At 33.6% G+C, this 20389-nt stretch overlaps 1 long non-coding RNA gene across 1 annotated transcript; it reads left to right on the top strand.

The window, feature by feature from the left end:
• Nucleotides 1-1875: 1875 nt before the first annotated feature.
• Nucleotides 1876-10526, top strand: LOC140510575 (uncharacterized). Its single transcript, XR_011969295.1, has 4 exons — nucleotides 1876-2345; nucleotides 3014-3101; nucleotides 7538-7624; nucleotides 10340-10526. It is a non-coding gene; the product is annotated as an uncharacterized lncRNA (long non-coding RNA).
• Nucleotides 10527-20389: the final 9863 nt, after the last annotated feature.

Below are 20389 nucleotides of genomic sequence, written 5' to 3'. Positions count from 1 at the left end.
CACAAAAAACTTCTCAAAAATCATTCTACACTTAATATTTTTCAATTCTTCATCATCCATTTTTTAACTATATTGGATTCTTACTTCTATTTCTCTCAAAGGTCACCAGTGACACTGTTATTGACAAATCCATGTACCTTTTCTAAGATCTTCATCTTTTTAAAGCATTTGAAGCATTCTTTACTCTTATATGCAATTGAGTAAATGATACTTGAAGATATTACTTTTCTTCAGCTTCCATAATCATTCTCACATCTACCCTTCCTCTTTCCATACAGGACTCTTCCTCCTATTTGGCAAATATATCCTTCAAAAGTCTACCCTCACATCTCTTCTTTCCTTTTCCATTGGCTTTACCTTAATCATCTTATTCATACCGAAATTTTTTACTGCCAAACTATATGCTGTTGAAATGTTAGTGATACATTTCTAGTTGGCTGTAATATGTATCTAAGTCCATATTCCAATAATATCCAAAACATAGTAGTAATAAAATGAAATTTTCAAGTTTTATGATTTAGCAATTGAATCAAATGTCCTCTTAAATCAACTCATACTCATTATTTTATTTATTCTTTTGTGCATAGAATAGTTTTCCTCATTCTTCGATACTGAAACTTTAATCTTCTACTTTTCTTACTCACCAATTATATCCTGTTGAGTTTTCCTTATAAAACATATCTCACATCACAGCTGTCTTAATTATATTCTTCTTTTCTTTTACATAGTTCCATATTTTCCTCAAATATAATGTGTGAAATGGAGTAAAATATTTTTAAAAAATAGATAAATAATATATAAAATATGCAAATTATCTACTATCTAATAACCTGGTAAAAAAGAAAATTAGACCAATGACTTAACCAGTTCTTGAAGGCAGGTTAGTTTTTATGACCTTTCTTCTCTAAATTCCTGTTACTTTTTCCTTGGATAATTGTATTTTCATTTAATTTTTCCCCAGGAATTAAAGTCTTTTTTAAAACTATTATATTCTTTTTTTTTTCTCCTCTTATTTGGATTTCTTCATTGGGTAAAAGTTGCAGGCTCCTTACACCCCCACCGTATACTTCCATTGCTCTCTGAGTGATACATTTTTAATCCTTTAAATGCAATAGTATTCCATGTCTCACTACAATAGAATAAAACCAATAGAATGTGAATATTGAAAGGATGGAGCTTGGCTTCCTTGGGAAGCTTAGGAGTCTTGAAATTTCCTGAATGCAGTCCATCTTTTGGCTTCCTGTTCAACTCTTTGGACAACTTGTTATGTATATTTCTTGGATGTGCCTTACATATATACTTATATTAAAGTCTTTTAGGGGTTTTGAAAAAAAAATGCTGAAACCTGAACACAAATATTGTCCATTCATTGAACTTCCCTCAGGTAATAGACAGACTAAACTTCTTTGAATGATTAGAGATATCTTCCAGAAGACTTTGCACTCTCTTGGGTCTTGTTTCAATTTTCATAATATTATACACAAATAGGAACATATGGATGACCTCACGATCCACATAACTCCATCTTCAAAACCTGGATACTATTCTGTATATCCTTCATCATACACAAGTAAGTTTTGCCACAGTGTCTGCCTTGCCTGATGACGATTTTAAGATAGCATCAGGTTTGAGGATCTGTTTTTGGATTTTTTTTATTACACAGTTTGCTCATTTTCCCAGTCAATTACTTGACTTTTTAGCTTTTCGTTAAGGTAGGATTTTGCTTCTAGTGTGAATGGTGCACTGTCTCAAGCTTCAAGGGTTTTGTGCAGCTGTTTTCAGATATTATTGTTGGAACTTCTCAGTTCTTCCAAGGTGGTATGATCTAAGGAGAGGTGTTTAATCTTCTCCTGGTCTGTGTTCTTGTCTGTGAGTGAACACAAGCGCTCATTTCTGCCTTGAAACTGTGAGGAGGGTACCCCTATTCCACTGTAGTCACATGTTCTGGTGTGCTAGTGCTTCTCATCACCATGAAAGTGCCACCCAGAACTGTGATACAGCTCTGAGTATGGGCAAAACAACAGATTTCTGCTCCAGTCTTAGCAAAGAGATCTCTGTAATTTCCTACTGACCAGTTTTTTGACTCCCTTACCATCTGTGGGCTGAGAGATCCAGGTGTAGGCAATGCTGCTATTAATTCCGTGACTCCCAAAGCCTGATTCTAGATTACTGGGGCCAGGGCTATGCTGTTTCAGCCTGTACTGCACTGTGCTTTACTCTCACCAAAGTGCAACAGAGATTTTCTGCCAGCCTTCTAACCTCTCTCTGGCTAGAAAGTTATTTCATTCCATCCTTTTTTATGGCATTATTTAAAGGTGTTTGGAGAGATTTGGGGGAGACTTCAGGTGAGTCACTGTCTTTGTCTATTGTTATTTCTTCTAACTAATTTTAAAGTTATCTACATGGTTTTTGTTCTTATCTTGGTTATCTTTTTCAGTAATAATAAATTTGAAGATCTCCCCAAGCCTTTGGTGTTCTCTTTTTTCAAATGCCTTTCATATCAGTTCCTCAATATTTTCCCAACTGTATTGTGTCTAACAAGAAACTCCTCTATATACACCTGCTCCCAGCCAGTTGATTTGCCTGTCTTTGTGCCTTTTCATGTTATTTCAGTCTCCTCTAGAATTACACATGAGACTATGATGCTTGTGTCCAAGTATGGCAATTCCACAATCTTTGAAAGAAAAGAAGGTTAAAATGATGTTTGCAAATTTTTCTGTTTTTATTTTGCTTTAATTCTATTCTCCCCTTTAAATACCTTGGAATTTAATTTGCTTAGTTGGATATCTTGCCATCATTTCTTAAAACTACTAGTTTAATCTTCCACTGATTCTATCTGTTTTATGTGATAACACTGCTTGTAATCAACCTTTATAATTTTGTAAGTTTCCACATAACTTTTATTATAACTGGATATTTCCCTTGGCAGTTTCTGTTTGCTGACTAAAATTTCTTTCCACTTCCCATTTGTTTCATTGTGGTAATTGATTTATATTTTTTTATATTCCTACAGAAAGTTGTCGTTGTTGTTCAGATATTTCAGTCATGTCCAACTCTTTGTGACCGCGTTTATGGGTTTTCTTGACAAGGATACTGGAATGGTTTGTCATTTCCTTCTCTAGCTCATTTTACAGATGAGGAAACTGAGACAAATATGACTAAGTGACTTGTCTAAGGTCACACAAATTAGTAAGGATCTGAGGTAGACATTGAACTCAAGAGATTGAATCTTTCTGACTCCAAACCTAGTACTCTATCCACTACATTGCTGCTGCTCTAAAATTACTTCAGCTGCCATCAAAGATGTTTATTTCATATACTTTTGAAAAGTTGAAAATGTACAATGCACAGTAGACAATCTGGACCTGATAAAAATTAATCCAATAGTGGTAATGAGGTGCTGCTTTATATGCCTGCATAGCACCTTCTTCAAGTCACTTTTTGATAAGCTATTTATATAAAAAGATTATTCTCTATGGAAGGGAAAATGGGTTAAATAAAAATTGAACAATTCTTCCTTCTCTTTCTCATCACTTACACTATCACCTCCTACCTAAGCAGTAAACTTTGGTCCACCACTTTAGTATAGATTTTAAAAAGGAACAAAAATCATATGACAATAAAACACTTTTTTGTTATGCTCAGCATTTCTCATACAACTTATACCGTTCATATTGAACTCTGGTAGCCATAACACAATTCTAATACTTTATCTGTGTTTCATCTTCTTTTAATTTCCTTAAGAATCATGTAGGTTTAGTTAGTCACCATCTCTACCCTTCCTCTCAGTTGTTTCTTTTTGTCTTCACAGAATTTCATTCTTGGTGAGTTTCCGTTTCTTGTTTTCTGACCTCCTCTGAAGATCTTACCTATATTTTCTCTAATTCCCTGGAAAAATAATATCTCTAAAACACTTTGTGTGTGTGTGTGTTTGTGTACTCCATTATAAATATTAGGTTGGAATGTTCACTTATCCAAACAAAATTTCAAAACCTAAATGTCTTTTTAGGGGCAGATCCTATCTAGAATTTCCATTCTTCTAATTAGTTGCTTAACTTTTTAAATAATGAAATTAAAATTATTTCAAATTAATATTTCATTAAATGATTTGCTTTTAATAGGGAGAAAAGGGAATTTCAGACAATTATGATTCTACCATGACTCCTACATCATTCTCTTGTGGTAGACTTATAATATGTTTCCTAAACTCCTCATCTCCTTCTCCCCAACCTGAGGTTATATTATCCTTTAAAATTGGTATCTTGTCTGATTCTGCTTCTATCTATCTATCTTCACTCAAATGCTAAGGAACATTTCTTCTACTTCCTGTTCTTGAATTTCCTTTCATGTGTATATCTTCCTGCTATCCAAAATACTCCATTTCTCTCTATTCTCTTTCTTTTAGTCAAGATATATGCTTCCAGATTCACATTATACTCTTGCACTTTATCTTACCAAGTCTTTGTAAAAATTGTCAGTATTGACTCTGTGAATTACAATTTCTGCTTCATCATTCTTGTTACTTGTTCTTTGTTCTTTTTTATGTTTACATGTCTGTGGGCCTAAATTTTATTACTGTATCTGCTCTTGGATTTTGTCTTCCATGAATTTCTTATTTCTCATAATACTAATCTTCCTTTCTTTTAGCTATACCCCATGGTCTCTACCTTACACACCTTTATTTAATTTTATCTCTTCCCTTTCTCCTTTAGTTTAAAGACATTTTGATAAGATTTGTAGTATTTCTCGCAAATATAGTCATATCATCCCCATTTAGCTTCACTCCATCCTTGTTCTATAGTATGCCAAAATTAGATTTTAAACCAGGACCAACAAATCCATTTCTAAATCTAAAACACTAGCTTCTTAATCAGATATTTACAGTTTTAAACACTCCTCTCCTCTTCTGAAGCTCTTCAGAATAATCCTCTTGCTTTTCATTAGCAGCAGGGATGAAAATATCACCAGTGTTCCTAAGGTCTGTTACAAAAAAACAGAATTCTCTGGTTAATATGAGCTTGGAAAACCATTTTATTTGAGAATCAGCATTTAAAAAGCCTTGTCTTTTCCTCTTTGATTCTTTTGTGACCATGATACATGGGGAAAAAGCTGAATATTAATAACAACTAAGAATTTAATGCTCCTTCTTCCCTTCTGCATAATCTTATTTCATCCTTCAACCTTTAGATATTAGTCAGGTACTACTTTTGCTCCTTCAAGTCCTTTTTATTCTTTGATCTTTACATCAAAATCATCCATTTTCGTTTATTTATTTTGTCTTTATGCTTTTGTAAGGAATGCTTCATTCCCAGGACAACTCAGAGAGTGGGTTAACCTTTTTTCAATCTCCTTGACCTCTCCATGAGGTCATGCTGCACTAAATATGGAGAAAAGTAACATAGTTGTGGCAAAAATACATACAGTACACTACGTGGTGACCAAACCTCCTGCCGCATCTTCTCCATATTTGCTGGAATTATTACTAGGTATTAGTATAATTCACTTTCATGATGTCTTTTAATAGTTTAAAGCAGATACACAGAAGCTACATAGATGACTAATTGTATATTCAAAGGGTGTGAAATCATTTATAAGTCATTATTAATGGATATATCAAAGTATAAATGTAATGTTGAATATCTCTGGTTAAATTCCCTTAAGGTAATGTAATTATTTGAAAGTGAACTCAGCTTATATCAGGCATTCAAATTCTAGAGCAATTGCCTAATGAATGAGCTTGTTGAGGTACTTAACTCTCCAAATTTCTTAAACCAAATTTCTTCGGGTTCTTTCTTAGAGTTGTAGTATTAAAAAAGAATATTAAAATTTTACCAGCTGTATTTAGTGGTTATATTTTTATTAATTGTCCTTCAGGGAACTCATTTAGCTCAGAAAGAACAGATGCTGTTTCATTAATGAAAAGCACTCTGTCCGTTCTGAGGGAATGAATGATGCTTACCCACCTTGAGAAATTGACTGGGTGAGATTTATGTTATTAAAATTCCTATTGATAAAAAAATGTCATATTTGAACATTTTGAGGGATAAATAACACTATACAAATATGACAGTGGAAATGTAATTCTTACTTTAAAATTACATATAGTAAGTGGGATCTATAACCCTTAAATATGCATAGTTGAAGTAGAATTCTTTTAGAAGAGGATTTAATAAGGCATGCATAAATAATTATCCATTTATATAGTTTCAGTGTATCTGCTTTAATAGTTGACTCAGAAGCAAGTCCTCTGTCACTGTCACACTGCCTCTCTTATACCCTTTGTTTTAGAGCCCACTCACTGACTCTTCTGTTCACTCACTTCCATAAGTATTCCAATGTGATCTATTCAATATCCTAAGGAAATTTCTCTGGTTCCCTAAAAACTTTATGAAAAACTGCATGAAATGATATGAATCATGTAGGTTATATTTCTTTAATTACTCATTATCACAACAAAGCCAATTCATTTTTTCTACTCACTTTTCTCTGACAATATCCATTGCTCTGTTTATCTTGTGGGATTCTTCATTGATAATATCTCTATCTATATATCTGTCCATCCATCTGTCTGTCCATCTATCCATCTATCCATCTGTCTGTCTGTCTATCTATCTATCTATCTATCTATCTATCTATCTATCTATCTATCTATCTATCTATCTATCTATCTATCCATCCATCCATCCATCCATCCATCCATCCATCCATCCATCCATCCATCCATCTATCCATCTATCTATTTATCTATCTATCTATCTATCTATCTATCTATCTATCTATCTATCTATCTATCTATCTATCTATCCATCTATCCATCTGTCTGTCTATCTATCTATCTATCTATCTATCTATCTATCTATCTATCTATCTATCTATCTATCTATCTATCTATCTGTCCATCTGTCTGTCTATCTATCTATCTATCTATCTATCTATCTATCTATCTATCTATCTATCTATCTATCTATCTGTCCATCTGTCTGTCTGTCTGTCTATCTATCTATCTATCTATCTATCTATCTATCTATCTATCTATCTATCTATCTATCATCTATCTATGTGAGTGTGTGTATATTTAGTATTCTTAGGCTTAGCATATACTCCCTTCCACATACTTCACAAGCCGTTGTTGCTAGTTTCCTTCCTGTTCCCCAGACAAAAAAACTGTGTCCCCTCATTGCCCTTAATTCTGCCTTCACATTCTTGGCCTTCTTCTAGACTCGCCTAAAGTCCTAACCCTCTACAAATTTTTTTCCAAACTTCTCAAATTACTAGTGTCTTCCCTCTAAGAGAATATTCCATCTTTCTTGTATAAAGCTTGTAAGTAGATTTTTTTCCCTATGTCTCTCCTATTGCAGTAGTGAGCTCCTTATAAGCAGGGACTGATTTGTTTCCTGTTTCTGTATCCTCAGAATTTAAAACAGGACCTGGAACATAGTAAATATCTTGTTTTGTGTTGTGCCAGCACTAATTTAGGAAACTCTTCAGTATCCTGAGGGTGAATGCAATTAATTAGTAAACTATTATCCCCAAACAGGAACATCTGGATGACCTCATCTACAGAGAATCCCTTCAGTATTTGAACTCTACTGTACTTGCACAATGAGAGCTGTAAATATTTTTGGCAAGTGTGAATTTCTTGTTTATTATGCCTCATTGTTATTTGTACAAGGGAATGTATTGTCCTTGTTTGAAGTGGTGAATTTTCAGAGGTTGAAGAGGAGATTGATACTTCCCATGTGTTCTCTCAAATATTAGTAGTCAATGGTTTCTAAAGGGATTGCATATGATAACCCTGGACTTCTCAGTGAGAAGTTAGAATCTATTGTACAATCTAATACTCAATCTTCATATTGAAGGGAAATTTATCAAGGAATATAGATGTAATAATTACCTTTATAATGTTTCTATATTGTGTTTAAGATATACAAAGAACTTGACAAACGTTATCTTATTTGATCTTCCCTTTGAGTGTTGGATAAACAATGAGGTCTCCATCATGGCTACAGCTGGTCCTCCTGGGTGTTTCTGTGGAAAGACATGGTTGTTTTGCTTTATTTTAATCTATGACTGTAGTGTATCCCATATCAGTTTTTAACTATGACCATGTAAGCATTAGCATCCTAGTATATCTCATTGCATAGCAGCACTATATTAGAGTTTTTCTTTTCATTTTATATCTATAGTGACTTTTATTACTTCCTTTTTATCATGATCTAAGTCTGAGGAGCAGGAGGTAGCACATGGGTGTGCAATTAAAATCCTAGACTCAGGTTCAGAATACTTATCCCCTTTTATACAATTTTCTTGGATTGGTGTCTGTAAAAATCTTCAAACTGTACTCGTGCAGGTCTAGCTACATATTATCTATGAGCTTATTATTTATTTTTCTAGTGACAATTCAAGGGGAAGATGTTTTAGTAGTTTGGGTACATGAAAAAATGAAAAGAAATGATTTTTAAATATCTATAAACAGCAAAGACTGACTAAAAGATATATAGTGTGCATATACATATATATTACATGTACATGTATATAGTAAAATGTAGATAAGTGTATATATACATATGTGTATGTATATGCATATCCATAAACAGAGATAGGTAGTTAATATAGTGGATATAATATGGAACTAATTTTCAACTAATAAGCTCAGAGCCAGAAGGCATCACAACCCACATGACTCAGCACCTAATTGGCTCAGTGTCAAAAGGTGGAAAGCATATTGACTCAGTAGGGAATGTATCACAGCTGTGAACTAGGCTGGAGTTGAAAGTAGCAAGACATCTGTGATTTAAATAACTGTGTACCTTTGGGTAGCTAGGTGGCACAGTGAATAGAGCCCCAATGCAGGAGTCAGGAGGACCTGAGTTCAAATGTGACCTCAGACACTTGACACTCGCTAGCTGTGTGACCTTAGGCAAGTCACTTAACCAAAATTGCCTCATCCTGGGTTATCTCCAGTCATCTTGTTGACTATCTGGTCACTGGATTCAGATGGTTCTGGAGGAGAAGTGAGGCTGGTGACCTGCACAGCCTTCCGTCACACAAAACAAAGTCAAGTGCAAGTCATGTCATTATTTCTCTGATGGCATGGCCTTCGTAGGCAACGAAGGATGAACACACACACCTGTGTACCTTTAGCACTGGAACACAGCCCCTTGTTCCAAAGGAAAAAGGTGAATACATGAGGTCACCAAGGCCTATAAATGGACAGGGAAGATCTTATATGCCCTTAACCCTTCAGTTCTGGATGAAAAAAGAAAGCAAGCATGTAAGCTATGCTCAGCACTTTACTAATAGTATCTCAACTGATCCTCTCAAAAATTCTTAGAGGTAGGTGCTCTGCTATTGTTCCCATTTTACAGATCAAAAACTAAGTTAGACATTATGTGACTTTCTCAGGGTCATGGTTAGTAAGCATCTGAGGCAACTTGAACTTAGATCTTCAATATCAGTTACAGCTCTATTCACTGAGCCACCTATCTGCTTTTTAATGAAGGAGAGAAAGGGGAGTTAATCTCAAAACAATCAGAAGAATTAAGTTAAGGAAGGTTTCATATGTTACATATTTTTTTTTACATGAGGTACAGCTTGGTTGTAACTTTCCAAATATTACATAACTCTGCTTTATACCATACTTTAAAGAAGTGTATTGATGCACTTTCTAAGAAGCCACTTTGAAGTAGGCATTCTCATTTTATAACAAGAAAAGTAGTACTGAGATGAAAGGACTCTCTCAAACTCACACAGCTATGGCGTGGCATCACTACCATTTGAATCCAGGGCCTTTGGTTCCAAGCTGGGCGTTCCTTCCACTACACCTCACTTTCTGCTTTTGGGTCTGTGTTGTACCTGGAAGGAGAAGGTTAGCACTGAGGTCCCATGACTCTTACTCCAAGGTTCTTTACACAGCCTCCTACTTACCTATTATTCACTGATTGACACACTGGTTTGTAAGGAAATTTAGAGTGAATACACATAATCAAATGGATATTTTGAGAGAACAAACGTAAACCATTAAAATTCAAGAGAAAGTTAACTTTCTTCTAGTGAAGATAAGATACTTATAAATCATTAAATTTAATGAACGCTTCCTCTGGTTAAAGATAATATTGAAGACGTGATGTTTATAAGGATTTTAATGGTTTCTAAGAGACTGACCATTGAATTTCTAGGAGATGCAGATTCATTTTATAATTTTGATTGTTTGTTTATTTTTCTTACATGCCAAGTAAGGATGGTCAGGTCTTTGCTAGTTTCAAATATTTGAAAAACTAGACAACAATAACATTTATTGGCAATATTTTCCTCAACTATTTTTTTCTTCTCTTTGTAGAAAGAAGATGTTTGCTAAAATAACGTGAAGCTCTGCTTCCAGGGAAAATGGAAGGGACGTAGGGAGATTTCTGTGGACTTTATCTCCTCTTGCAAAATAAAATCAGTCAAATCTAGCTTATTCTTTGTACTTACCATGTTGAAGTCTCACAATTGTTAAAATAAAAAATAACTAAGTATGCTTCATACTATGTTCTCTTCAGCCCTTTAGGTGTATTATAGGATTTTTACCTTAATTCAACACCCTAAAAATATAAAACTATAAAAATCTAAATTGAAATATCAAAACCAATATATAGCAAAATTGAGTCACAGGTGTAACTCATAAATTCACGATTTTTCAATCATGAAAAATGTCAAAGCTTAGTCAAGATGCAAATTAATAACATGTGTTTTATATATATATATATACATATACATATGTATATATATACATATATATATATGTTTCTAATTGAAGATATTTCACCTTTTTCTGCAACCAAGAATAATAGGTTTTTTTTGCACTCAACTTTGCAAAGAAATTATTTTGTCCACAATAGGTACTAATAGATGTCAGAAGATGCATTTTGATTACAGAAATTCAAAATGTTTTCTGCAAACAGACTTTTCTTCCTCGAAAGCAAAGAACAGTAGACATACTCAAGCTCACAGAAATTAAAGTAAAAATTGATAAAATAGTTGCAAATATATTTAAATTTTATAACTCCTAGTTAGCTGTGATGCTAAGTGGAAAATATTTCTGGTTTCCATGCTGGGTAGATTGATCACACATTTCTCATGAAATAGTAATGAAAAAGTACTCTCAGATTCATTTGTCTATCTATTTCAGTGTCTATTTCTATTTCAGTTTTGCCAAATTTTACTTTCTTTTTCTCAACATTGTCTAAAATGTTGCTCTTCTCTGTCAAATTCATATTTGTGATCACCGTCAACAAATATTTATAAAGTTCTTACTATGTACCAGCCACTATGCCTAGGACTAGAGATGCCAAAAAAGGCAAAAAAAACCCTAGCGTGTGTTCTCAAAAAAATGTTCTAATGAAAATATAACTGGTGAGAAATATACACACATGCCATATACCATATAAATGGAAGATAATCTCAGAAGACAAAACACTGCCAGATGGATTGGGTGTGGAGATGGTGACAGAAGGTCTCCTGGGCATGGTCCTTTACAGAAGGTGGGATTTGAGGTGAGTTTTGCAGCAAACCAGAAGAAAGTTGCTATGGTTACGGCATAACACACTGAGAGGAGCCAGTCTTATGCCTGGCCAGCAGGCTACTCATCCTCCTGCGGAGCTTGGGAATAAAAGAATGAGGCGGGAGAGCAGGTCATGAAGCAACTCCAATTTATTCAAGCAAGCACTCTGGTTATATAGTCTCTGCCAGTCAGCCTAACGAACTGTGGCGACACATGCAACAAACCTGGAACTATAGTAACAAACACAAGCCGGAACTGTAGTAACAACAACAAACAAGGGTGGGGCCATCCCTTCCAACGCCATCTTGTTCACCCTTCCCTGCTCCAGACTCAGTTTACTTGATGTCTGTCAGTGTGACATCCCAGGTGGCATGGCGGTCAGCGCCCCTTACAGAAAGTAAGGAAAGAAAGTATTTAAGTCACAGGGGACAGATGGAGAAGAGTCATATTTCACAGACAGAGTTTGGAAATGAAAGGTGGTGTTTGAGAAACAGCAAGAATGTCAGCGTTGTTATATGCAGTTTATGCAAAACAGTGAAGTACAGGAAGACTAGAAAGGTAGGACGAGGCCAGGCTATGAAGGTCTTATGGATTCTTCCTTAAAACCCAAATATGACACAAAGCTTAACTTTAGTCTTTGGATGTTACGCTAATCAAAATTAGAAGTTATCTAGATCGCCATTTTAATTGGAAAATAGTGGAAAAGGAGGTCCAGAGAGTTTAGGTGACTATTCAATATCACATTAATGATAAGATTGGGGAACCCACCTGAGGTGGGTTCTAGACCTGAGGTGGTCTAACTCCAAATTCATTGTACTATGCTGCTTCCCTATCTTGTAGCTTTTCTCACATAATCACCCAAGCTTATGCATCTTCCTTCTGAGTCAAATTTAATGTTTAAGAGTCATCTCAATCCTGTGACCCTCTACATTTTATGAGATCATTCTTTAGTAGAAAGATAAGGAGGAAAAGGAAGCTCTTTCTTCTTCTGCCTTAAGTGATCGCCTCTAACAGACTTGGCCACACTGTAATCTCTTCTGGTAGATCCTCAAATTTTATCTTACAAACTGATTTTTATTTTACAGAAAACCTCCACAGCATTATCAAGTTTCCTTAGCGAGTTCAATGACACTTCCTCTAACACTTCCTTGAAATGTCTTTGAATGAATGATTGATTTAATGGTATTGTGCAGACGTTGTTCACATCTACTTGTTATTTTTGATTGATTTGAATTAGAATTCAAGATTTCTATACATTTAGATATTTATAAGGGGAACTGATGACCATACTCTATAGATTTTTTATATTAAATATCCTCCATCATCTTGGTGAAGTCAATGGGTTAGATAAGTGAAAATCTTCTGAAATACACTTGGAGTCCATGACAAAAAAAGGAAGGTACCTCCTCAAAGGAAAATGCTTCTGGGAAATGTTGTAAGACAACTAAAAGGTTTTAACAGAGTGGATGTTAAAATTTTAAATAAATCTATATTTTTATCTTTGTAGATAATAGATAAGCATTATACATGTGGTGCAGTTAGATATGACATCCAATCCTGACTCTGCTGTATTACTGAGAAGGCATTTAACATCTCTTAGTCTTGGTTTCCTCATCTGAAAAAGGTAAACAATAATACTTGCATTATTGCATTATAGTGCTTGGAGAAAACTGCATTGTGAACTGAAGGGGTATACACATGCACACACACGCATATATATATATGTATGTATGTATGTATGTATGTATGTATGTATACACATATGTATACACATACATATATGCTAAGATATATCATATATATTTTTATCTAAGCGTATGTGTATATGTGTGTGTTGTATATATGTATATTTATATGTTAATACTCTGACTTTTAGAAATAACATTCAAATCAGTTTTGATGCCACAAATTTGATTCTGAATTTTATCACCTAAATTGTTTTCAGATTTTTACAAAAAAGTTTTCAATGGATACTAACAAATCAAAAGGGAAGATTGTTGCACAAGACAATTTGTTTTCTGCTCTGGTGGCTTTGCAAGAGCAACAAATAACTTCAATTTACATGAAAATTATTAAGCTATATATTTTTATCTGCTACATCTTTAGATTTTTCTTTCCCCACCCATATTAAAAAATCAATCCAGTTAACATAGCTTGGAGGGGTTGGGTTGGAGGAGTTTTAAAGCTTTTCCCTCTTCTTCCACAGCAATTCCAGCATCATAAATTCCATTTTCGCAGAAACCAGATGGATTACTGAATGATTGGAAAGCACTGTTGTTATAGTTTCATTTAAGGAACATTAGGCATACACACTTTAAAGTATTATAATATTAGCTCATCTGCTAATATAGTCTCTTAGATGTAGAATTTTTCAGGGCACAATAACACTTCTAGGTTCATGTGTTTCAAAACTGATGATTCTATATTAGATAGTGTTTCTTGGAACCAATATACAGATGACACCAAGACCTATGTTTTCTGTTTATTGTTTTCTTCTATCAAAAAAAAATGCATTCAAAAAGAATCTCATTTATCTCAACTTATCTAGAAGTGACAAAAGTAAAAAAAAAATGTGCTTATTTATATTTAAAAAATTGACTTCTTAAAGAAGTCAAGCGTTTGACTTTATATTTTAAAGTTCTTTTTTTCCTTATTGTCAGTACTCAAAATGGAAATGGTCAGTAGGAATGAAGAAAATTTTCATCTTCACATCCTACATGATCACATTAATTTTTAACTATTGTTCTCTAAGATCATAGATAATATCAACTAGAATTATATATTCATAATAACTTTATGTTCATTTAACATAATTAAACCTATTTATCAGAACTTATAATAACAACATAATAATAACAATAGACAGATACAGTAAGGACATTTTCCAACTCCTTAGTGTAAATATATATTATTCTGAGATCATCACTTATTACCTTCTGATGAAGATTTTGATGAACTTGTGTTCTCATTCATACCATTCCAGCAATGCATACAAGTCTCCCTGTAGTGTTTGATTCATGTCCATTTCTTCTCATACCTTTCCCACGGAGGATCCTCTCAATGTATCCAGGTTTTTCCATTTCATCTTCCAAATTTTTGTAAATACCTAAGTGTTTTGTTAGTTATTTATTATCAATTTCACTTTGTAGTTGGTCTCTATTTTTTTCCTGTTTATATTGACCTTTGATAATATAATTTTTACCACTTTTTCAAAATCTCTGGTTTGGTAATGTTTTATACTGTTAATTCCTACATACACCTCCTCATTGCAATTTAGATGCTACTAAATTTTTATTCTTTGGAGACTTCTATATTCCACACTTCACAGTCTAATAACACCATTGGAAGATGTGCATGTGGTTGAAATACCAGCAGTAGGACCACGTGGTGGCAAGAGAATCAGCATTAGCTTTGGGAGCTCTCAAGCCGAAGATGGTAAGGGGACCTGGTAATTGGTTCAAAAATAAAAGAGAAAAGATCGTAATGGAGCCCACTGGTAGCAATGGTTCCCTATTACATGTGAAGTAAAATAATGGGCAAGACTGTACCTGTTATCTGTTACATCCTATCTCTGCTTTCCTGCTACCTGTGTAACCTAGGGAAGTTCACTCATCTGTAACAGAAGAAGATTGGTCTAAATAGCTTTTGAGTTCTCTTCTAAATCTACTAGCTTAGCATTTTAAGCCTTTCATAATCTAATTCAAACCCACATTAGAGCAAGCAGTCCTCCTGAGAGTTTACTTCTACTCTCCATAGCTTTCCATCACCTGTTTCATGCCTGAAGTGAGCTCTCTTCTCTCTTCCACTTAGAATTCCTAAATCTTTTTTTTCAAGATTCTTCTCATGCACTATCTTCTATAAAAATGTATTGATTGCCTTAGTTGTTAGCCTTCACTCCTTCCTATTCAATTTATCATGAGAATATTCATTTGTTTACATGTTGCTTTTCCTTAGGAAAATATAAGCTCCTTCAAGGCAATCACTTTTTTTTTTTTAATTTTGTCTTCATATATCCAATGCCTTGCAGAGAGGATGTTTCCTAATATCGTGGTAGAGTGGATGATGGCAGTGATCCATGCTGCATAAGAGGAAATTACATTGTTTTCATAAATTGATTGTGCAATAAAATGTCATTTTATTTACTTGATGCTCATTCTAGAAGAAAAATGTGAAGCATTTTGTTTGCCAGTGTTTTAATTTAGTGGGATAAATGGTGAAATAGTATGACTCAGGCTGCTTTGTTCCACTCTTTAGCAAAGTGTTCTGAATCATTCAGGTATCTGGCTTTGTAACAAATACTATAATTCAAGTAATTCCATTTTCCCACACAACCTATTTGTAAACTTGGTCACTGTTCAATTTATTCATTAGTTCTAAACAAAACAACATGATCATATCCAGAAATGTTTTTTTTTTCACTATACCAAATGATGATTTTTCCTCCAGTAATCTTAACTGTATCAACCTTTCTTCTCATCTCACACTCAGATAGGTGACAGGGAGTAGATCTATAATTCTATTAAAGTAGGGGAATCCAGAAAGAGGAAATACCTTCTACCAGCAGAAGTTCGAAATTTCTTTGCAGATTCTACACTTGAAATGTTTCTTAGACTTTAGAGCACTGAGAGGTTGTTAATTGTCCCATATGATACAACTAATATGTATGTGTCAGAGATGGTTTTCTTGACTCAAACATTCAAAGGCACTATCTCAATTAATCCATGCTCCCATTGAGTTATATAGTATTCTGTCTATCATCTATCTGTCTATCTATCTGTCTATCTATCTATCTATCTATCTATCTATCTATCTATCTATCTGTCTGTCTGTCTGTCTGTCTGTCTGTCTGTCTGTCTGTCTGTCTGTCTGTCTATCTATCTATCTATCTATCTATCTATCTATCTATCTATCTATCTATATATCTATGTCTGTCTCTCTGTCTGTTTGTCTATCATAGCTCTGTCATTTATCTACTACTGCGTCTCCTCACCTTGTCCAGCCTGGAAATATTACTTAAGGGACATTACTTAAGGGACAGAGCTTACTAGTATTTGTCATGTGAGTTTTATTCTGTTCTATTTACAACCTGCAATGGTTCATACTGCTCTAGGCAAACCAATAGTCCTCTGAACCAGGAGATTACCATATTAATGCCTACCCCAATATGGGCATGTGATTGTAATAACTTATGGAAGCTCAGAATTCCTGAACTTAAGAGATTTGCTGCCTCAGCGTGACAACTTGGGTAATAGAGATTTCCAACCATGCCTGGATGCTGTGTCTGTATGCAAAATCAGACACACACACACTATACATACACAAGACTATATAAGTATGTATGTAGATACACATATATACCCATACATATTATGCACGTATATATCTATATGTTTCATGTGAATATGTCATATATATACATATATATGCACATACATATACTCACAGATTGCTCTAGATAACTATCTTAGTATGTTTCTATAGACATATAGCAATAAATATCAATACACATACATACACATAGATATTAATTCATTAGATCTGAACAGAAGAATGGAATGGAATATTTCACTTAGTTTATCATGTTTTACTATCTCAAATGGTGCTTTTGTTTTTGTGAATAATTTTAATTTTATTAACCTATTAATTGCACTAATGTTGACTATATTAACTACATATATATGTTATATATAATTGTAGATAGATCTCCATCTATCTCTCTAAATGTCTTTCTTTGCTATGTGTGTGTGTGTATGCATGAATCCATCCCCAAATGGGAGGTCTCTAATAGTGTTATTATAAGTTAAATAATTTTGGAGCCGTCAGTGATTTCTTGATACATCTCAAATTAGACAATGACTTCATATGCTGCCTATACCTAAAATTGGCCGTGGTCTGACAATTCAAATATTCAGTAAACTCATTGGATCTTTTTGACAATACTGATTTGAAATCAAGTATAAAAGTAAATTGTAGATGGAAATATGAATAAAAACTTGACTGATTTATTCTGCTCATTCAGTTTTCCTTGTTGCTAAGTTTTTTTATAGTGTGTTTATAGAAAATTTGATAGATACAAACAAGATAGATACAAACTCTAAAGTTGTATTCTAAGTAACAGCAAATAATACAGCTGTAAAAATAATCTATAAAATCTTCAGAGTTGAAAATCTGTATTTCTGTTGGGAGAATCACTTTGGAGTTAATGAGAAACAACTTTCTTCAGTTGTCTAAATGAGTTTCTTTTATGTTTTTCCCATTTTTAATTTCCATAAATCTTTAAAATGTGGTAAATCAGTTGTATAATAATAATATCTGGTTACATTAAATCTGGGAATTAGAAATGTTCATTTGTTTAAAAATAACTTCTTTTTGCTATCTTGACAACATAAATGCCTTTCTTCACCTCCTATTCAATTGACAGTTTTACGCTGATGGAGACATAATTTCTTCCAGATGGATATTTTCTTTACTGTGGTAGATTATTAACTTTTTGTACTGTATTATGATGTGATATTCTTTTCCACATCTTTTGAAAAATCATCTACCCCATTTTTGGAGGAGTTCCTCTGATGCTTTTAATATATTAGAGGTAACATCTCGTGACATCCAGATATTCATCTCCTGTCTTTCATTTTCATAACATTACTGACCTGACTTCTTTCTAAGGAATATGTCTTCAATGGTGCCCTTGTATTACTTATCCTAGGCAATTTAGCTTTGTTAACATGCTGCATAATACTTACGTGCATCATTGCTATTGTGCATACTTATAACTTGTATTCCTCCAAAGTATGATTTTTGATTTACAATCATACACATATGTATAGAGATAGATATAGATGTAGAGATATAACTGTAGATAGAGTTAATGAGAGCAATAGTGAAAGTTAGAGTAAGAGTGAGATAGAGCTATAGGTAGAAAAAGAAATATTTTGCTAGTTATATATAATATAGCAATGAATACTTGGAATGCATAAAAAAGTACTTGGAGAACATTGTATCTACTGAACAATTACTCAGATACTACACCTATTTATTCTACTTATGTTTTTTTTCTTTAAATGAGAGAAAGAAAGAAAAGAAACGAAAGAAGAAAAGTGCTGGGATAAAAATATTGGTGATACATTCATAAACCTTATCTGAACATTATAAAAGGAATGTATACTAAATACTCACTATGACCGAGGCTGGGGAAAGAAATGTAAAGTACAAACTCTGCTAGTTCTCAAAATTCTAGCTAGGGAATGACTCACAAAGTTCAGAGTTGCTCAGGGAAGGTGTGCTTGGTTCAGAATATTATGGAGATTTTAAGTTTGACTATAGGGGAATAAATTAAGAGAAAATATCCAGAAAAAATGGGAGTGAAATGAATCAAAGTTCATGATTCTAGAACTAGATATGGAGAGGAAAGAGAAGGAAAGCGATAGTGGCTTTAGAATAAGGTCATGGGCAAATGACCTATGGAAGAGATGTCCAAAGAGTCGGAGGAAAAATAAACCATGATTGCCAGGGTATTATTGAAACATGAGTTTCAATAATATGCCCCTAGAAATTGCCCAAGAGATTAGGACAGCAAAGATGCAGGATTGAATTTCCTCTAAGGTAGCAAGACAATTCTGGAGACTGTAGAAGAAAATTCTGGAGGGTGGCAAGCTAAGCAAATCATGGTATGTATTTTTGTTTGTTTTCTGAAACAGTTGTCCTCGGAGACATTTACCAATCAGCAGATCAAAAACCTACAGTCAAAGTTCCTCTGATGTTACATGGAGCTACATGAGGGTGTAGAGGAGATGTATGTATCTAGAGAGTATGAGATGAAGTGGAGATTTGAAAATCATTCAACAAATTGGACCAAAGAAAAGGAAAACATAAAGTTTGTCTAATTCAAGATCATAAATTGGTATTTTGGTTGTCAAAGAATCTCAGAACTGGAAACGATGAGGGAATGGAAGGAAAACAAAGTATGAAATGCTGGAGGTGGTTGGGGGTGGATTCAGTGAAAAAACTAGTTCCTTTGAAACAACGGGTATGGATTCTGCATTAACATAGAGAATGAATAGATATGATCTTGCCCCAAATTTCAGGTTTTGTTGTTGTTTTTGTGATGAGCTTTATTACCTCACACCAGGAAGCCATAATAAATTATTGCACAAGCACGATCATCAAGCACAATTATTATATACCAATAACAGCAAGAAGAAAACCAAATGTCAAATGGTGTTTTAAAACCTTTCCTAATTCTGCTGATCTGGCTTCCTTTGTTATCCTATGTAGATCGTTTTATACACTTAAAAATAATATTCATAAGTGTCATCAGATTGCCAAATGGGATTTATAAAATCAGATCTATGACTCAAAAATATTAAGAATCTTTGGTTTAGAAAAATATATGTATATATCTATGTATGTATATACCTATGTGTATATCTATGTATATACCTATGTATATATCTATTCTCTCCAACAGAAAAATCTAAAGATCTAAGAATTAAGAAAATATATTCCCTCAGTTTGTGTTTTGTTTGTTTTTCTATTTTTAATATCAATTTCAAAGAGTGTTATCTTAAAGTCAATGTGAAAAACTTTGCATAAATCTAAAAGAAAACAGTTCAGACAATAGCTGTTAACATCTAAGGATTGGCAAAGGTATCTAGAGATATATATGGTCTATATAGCTTCAAAACATGTTATATATCTTAAAAATACTTAAATATCCTGTTGAATTTAAGCTTATCTCTTTCAACAGAGAATACTATCATTTTAACTTAAATATTTTATTTTAAAAGAATACTAAGTATAAACTTCAATGACCATGCTACTACCCTAAAAATTAAGGCAATAGCAAGC

The sequence above is a fragment of the Notamacropus eugenii genome, chromosome 6, assembly GCF_028372415.1.
Source record: "Notamacropus eugenii isolate mMacEug1 chromosome 6, mMacEug1.pri_v2, whole genome shotgun sequence".
Lineage (NCBI taxonomy): Eukaryota > Metazoa > Chordata > Mammalia > Diprotodontia > Macropodidae > Notamacropus > Notamacropus eugenii.
Note: the sequence above shows the minus strand (reverse complement) of the source record. Positions and strands in the feature narration are given on the sequence as shown.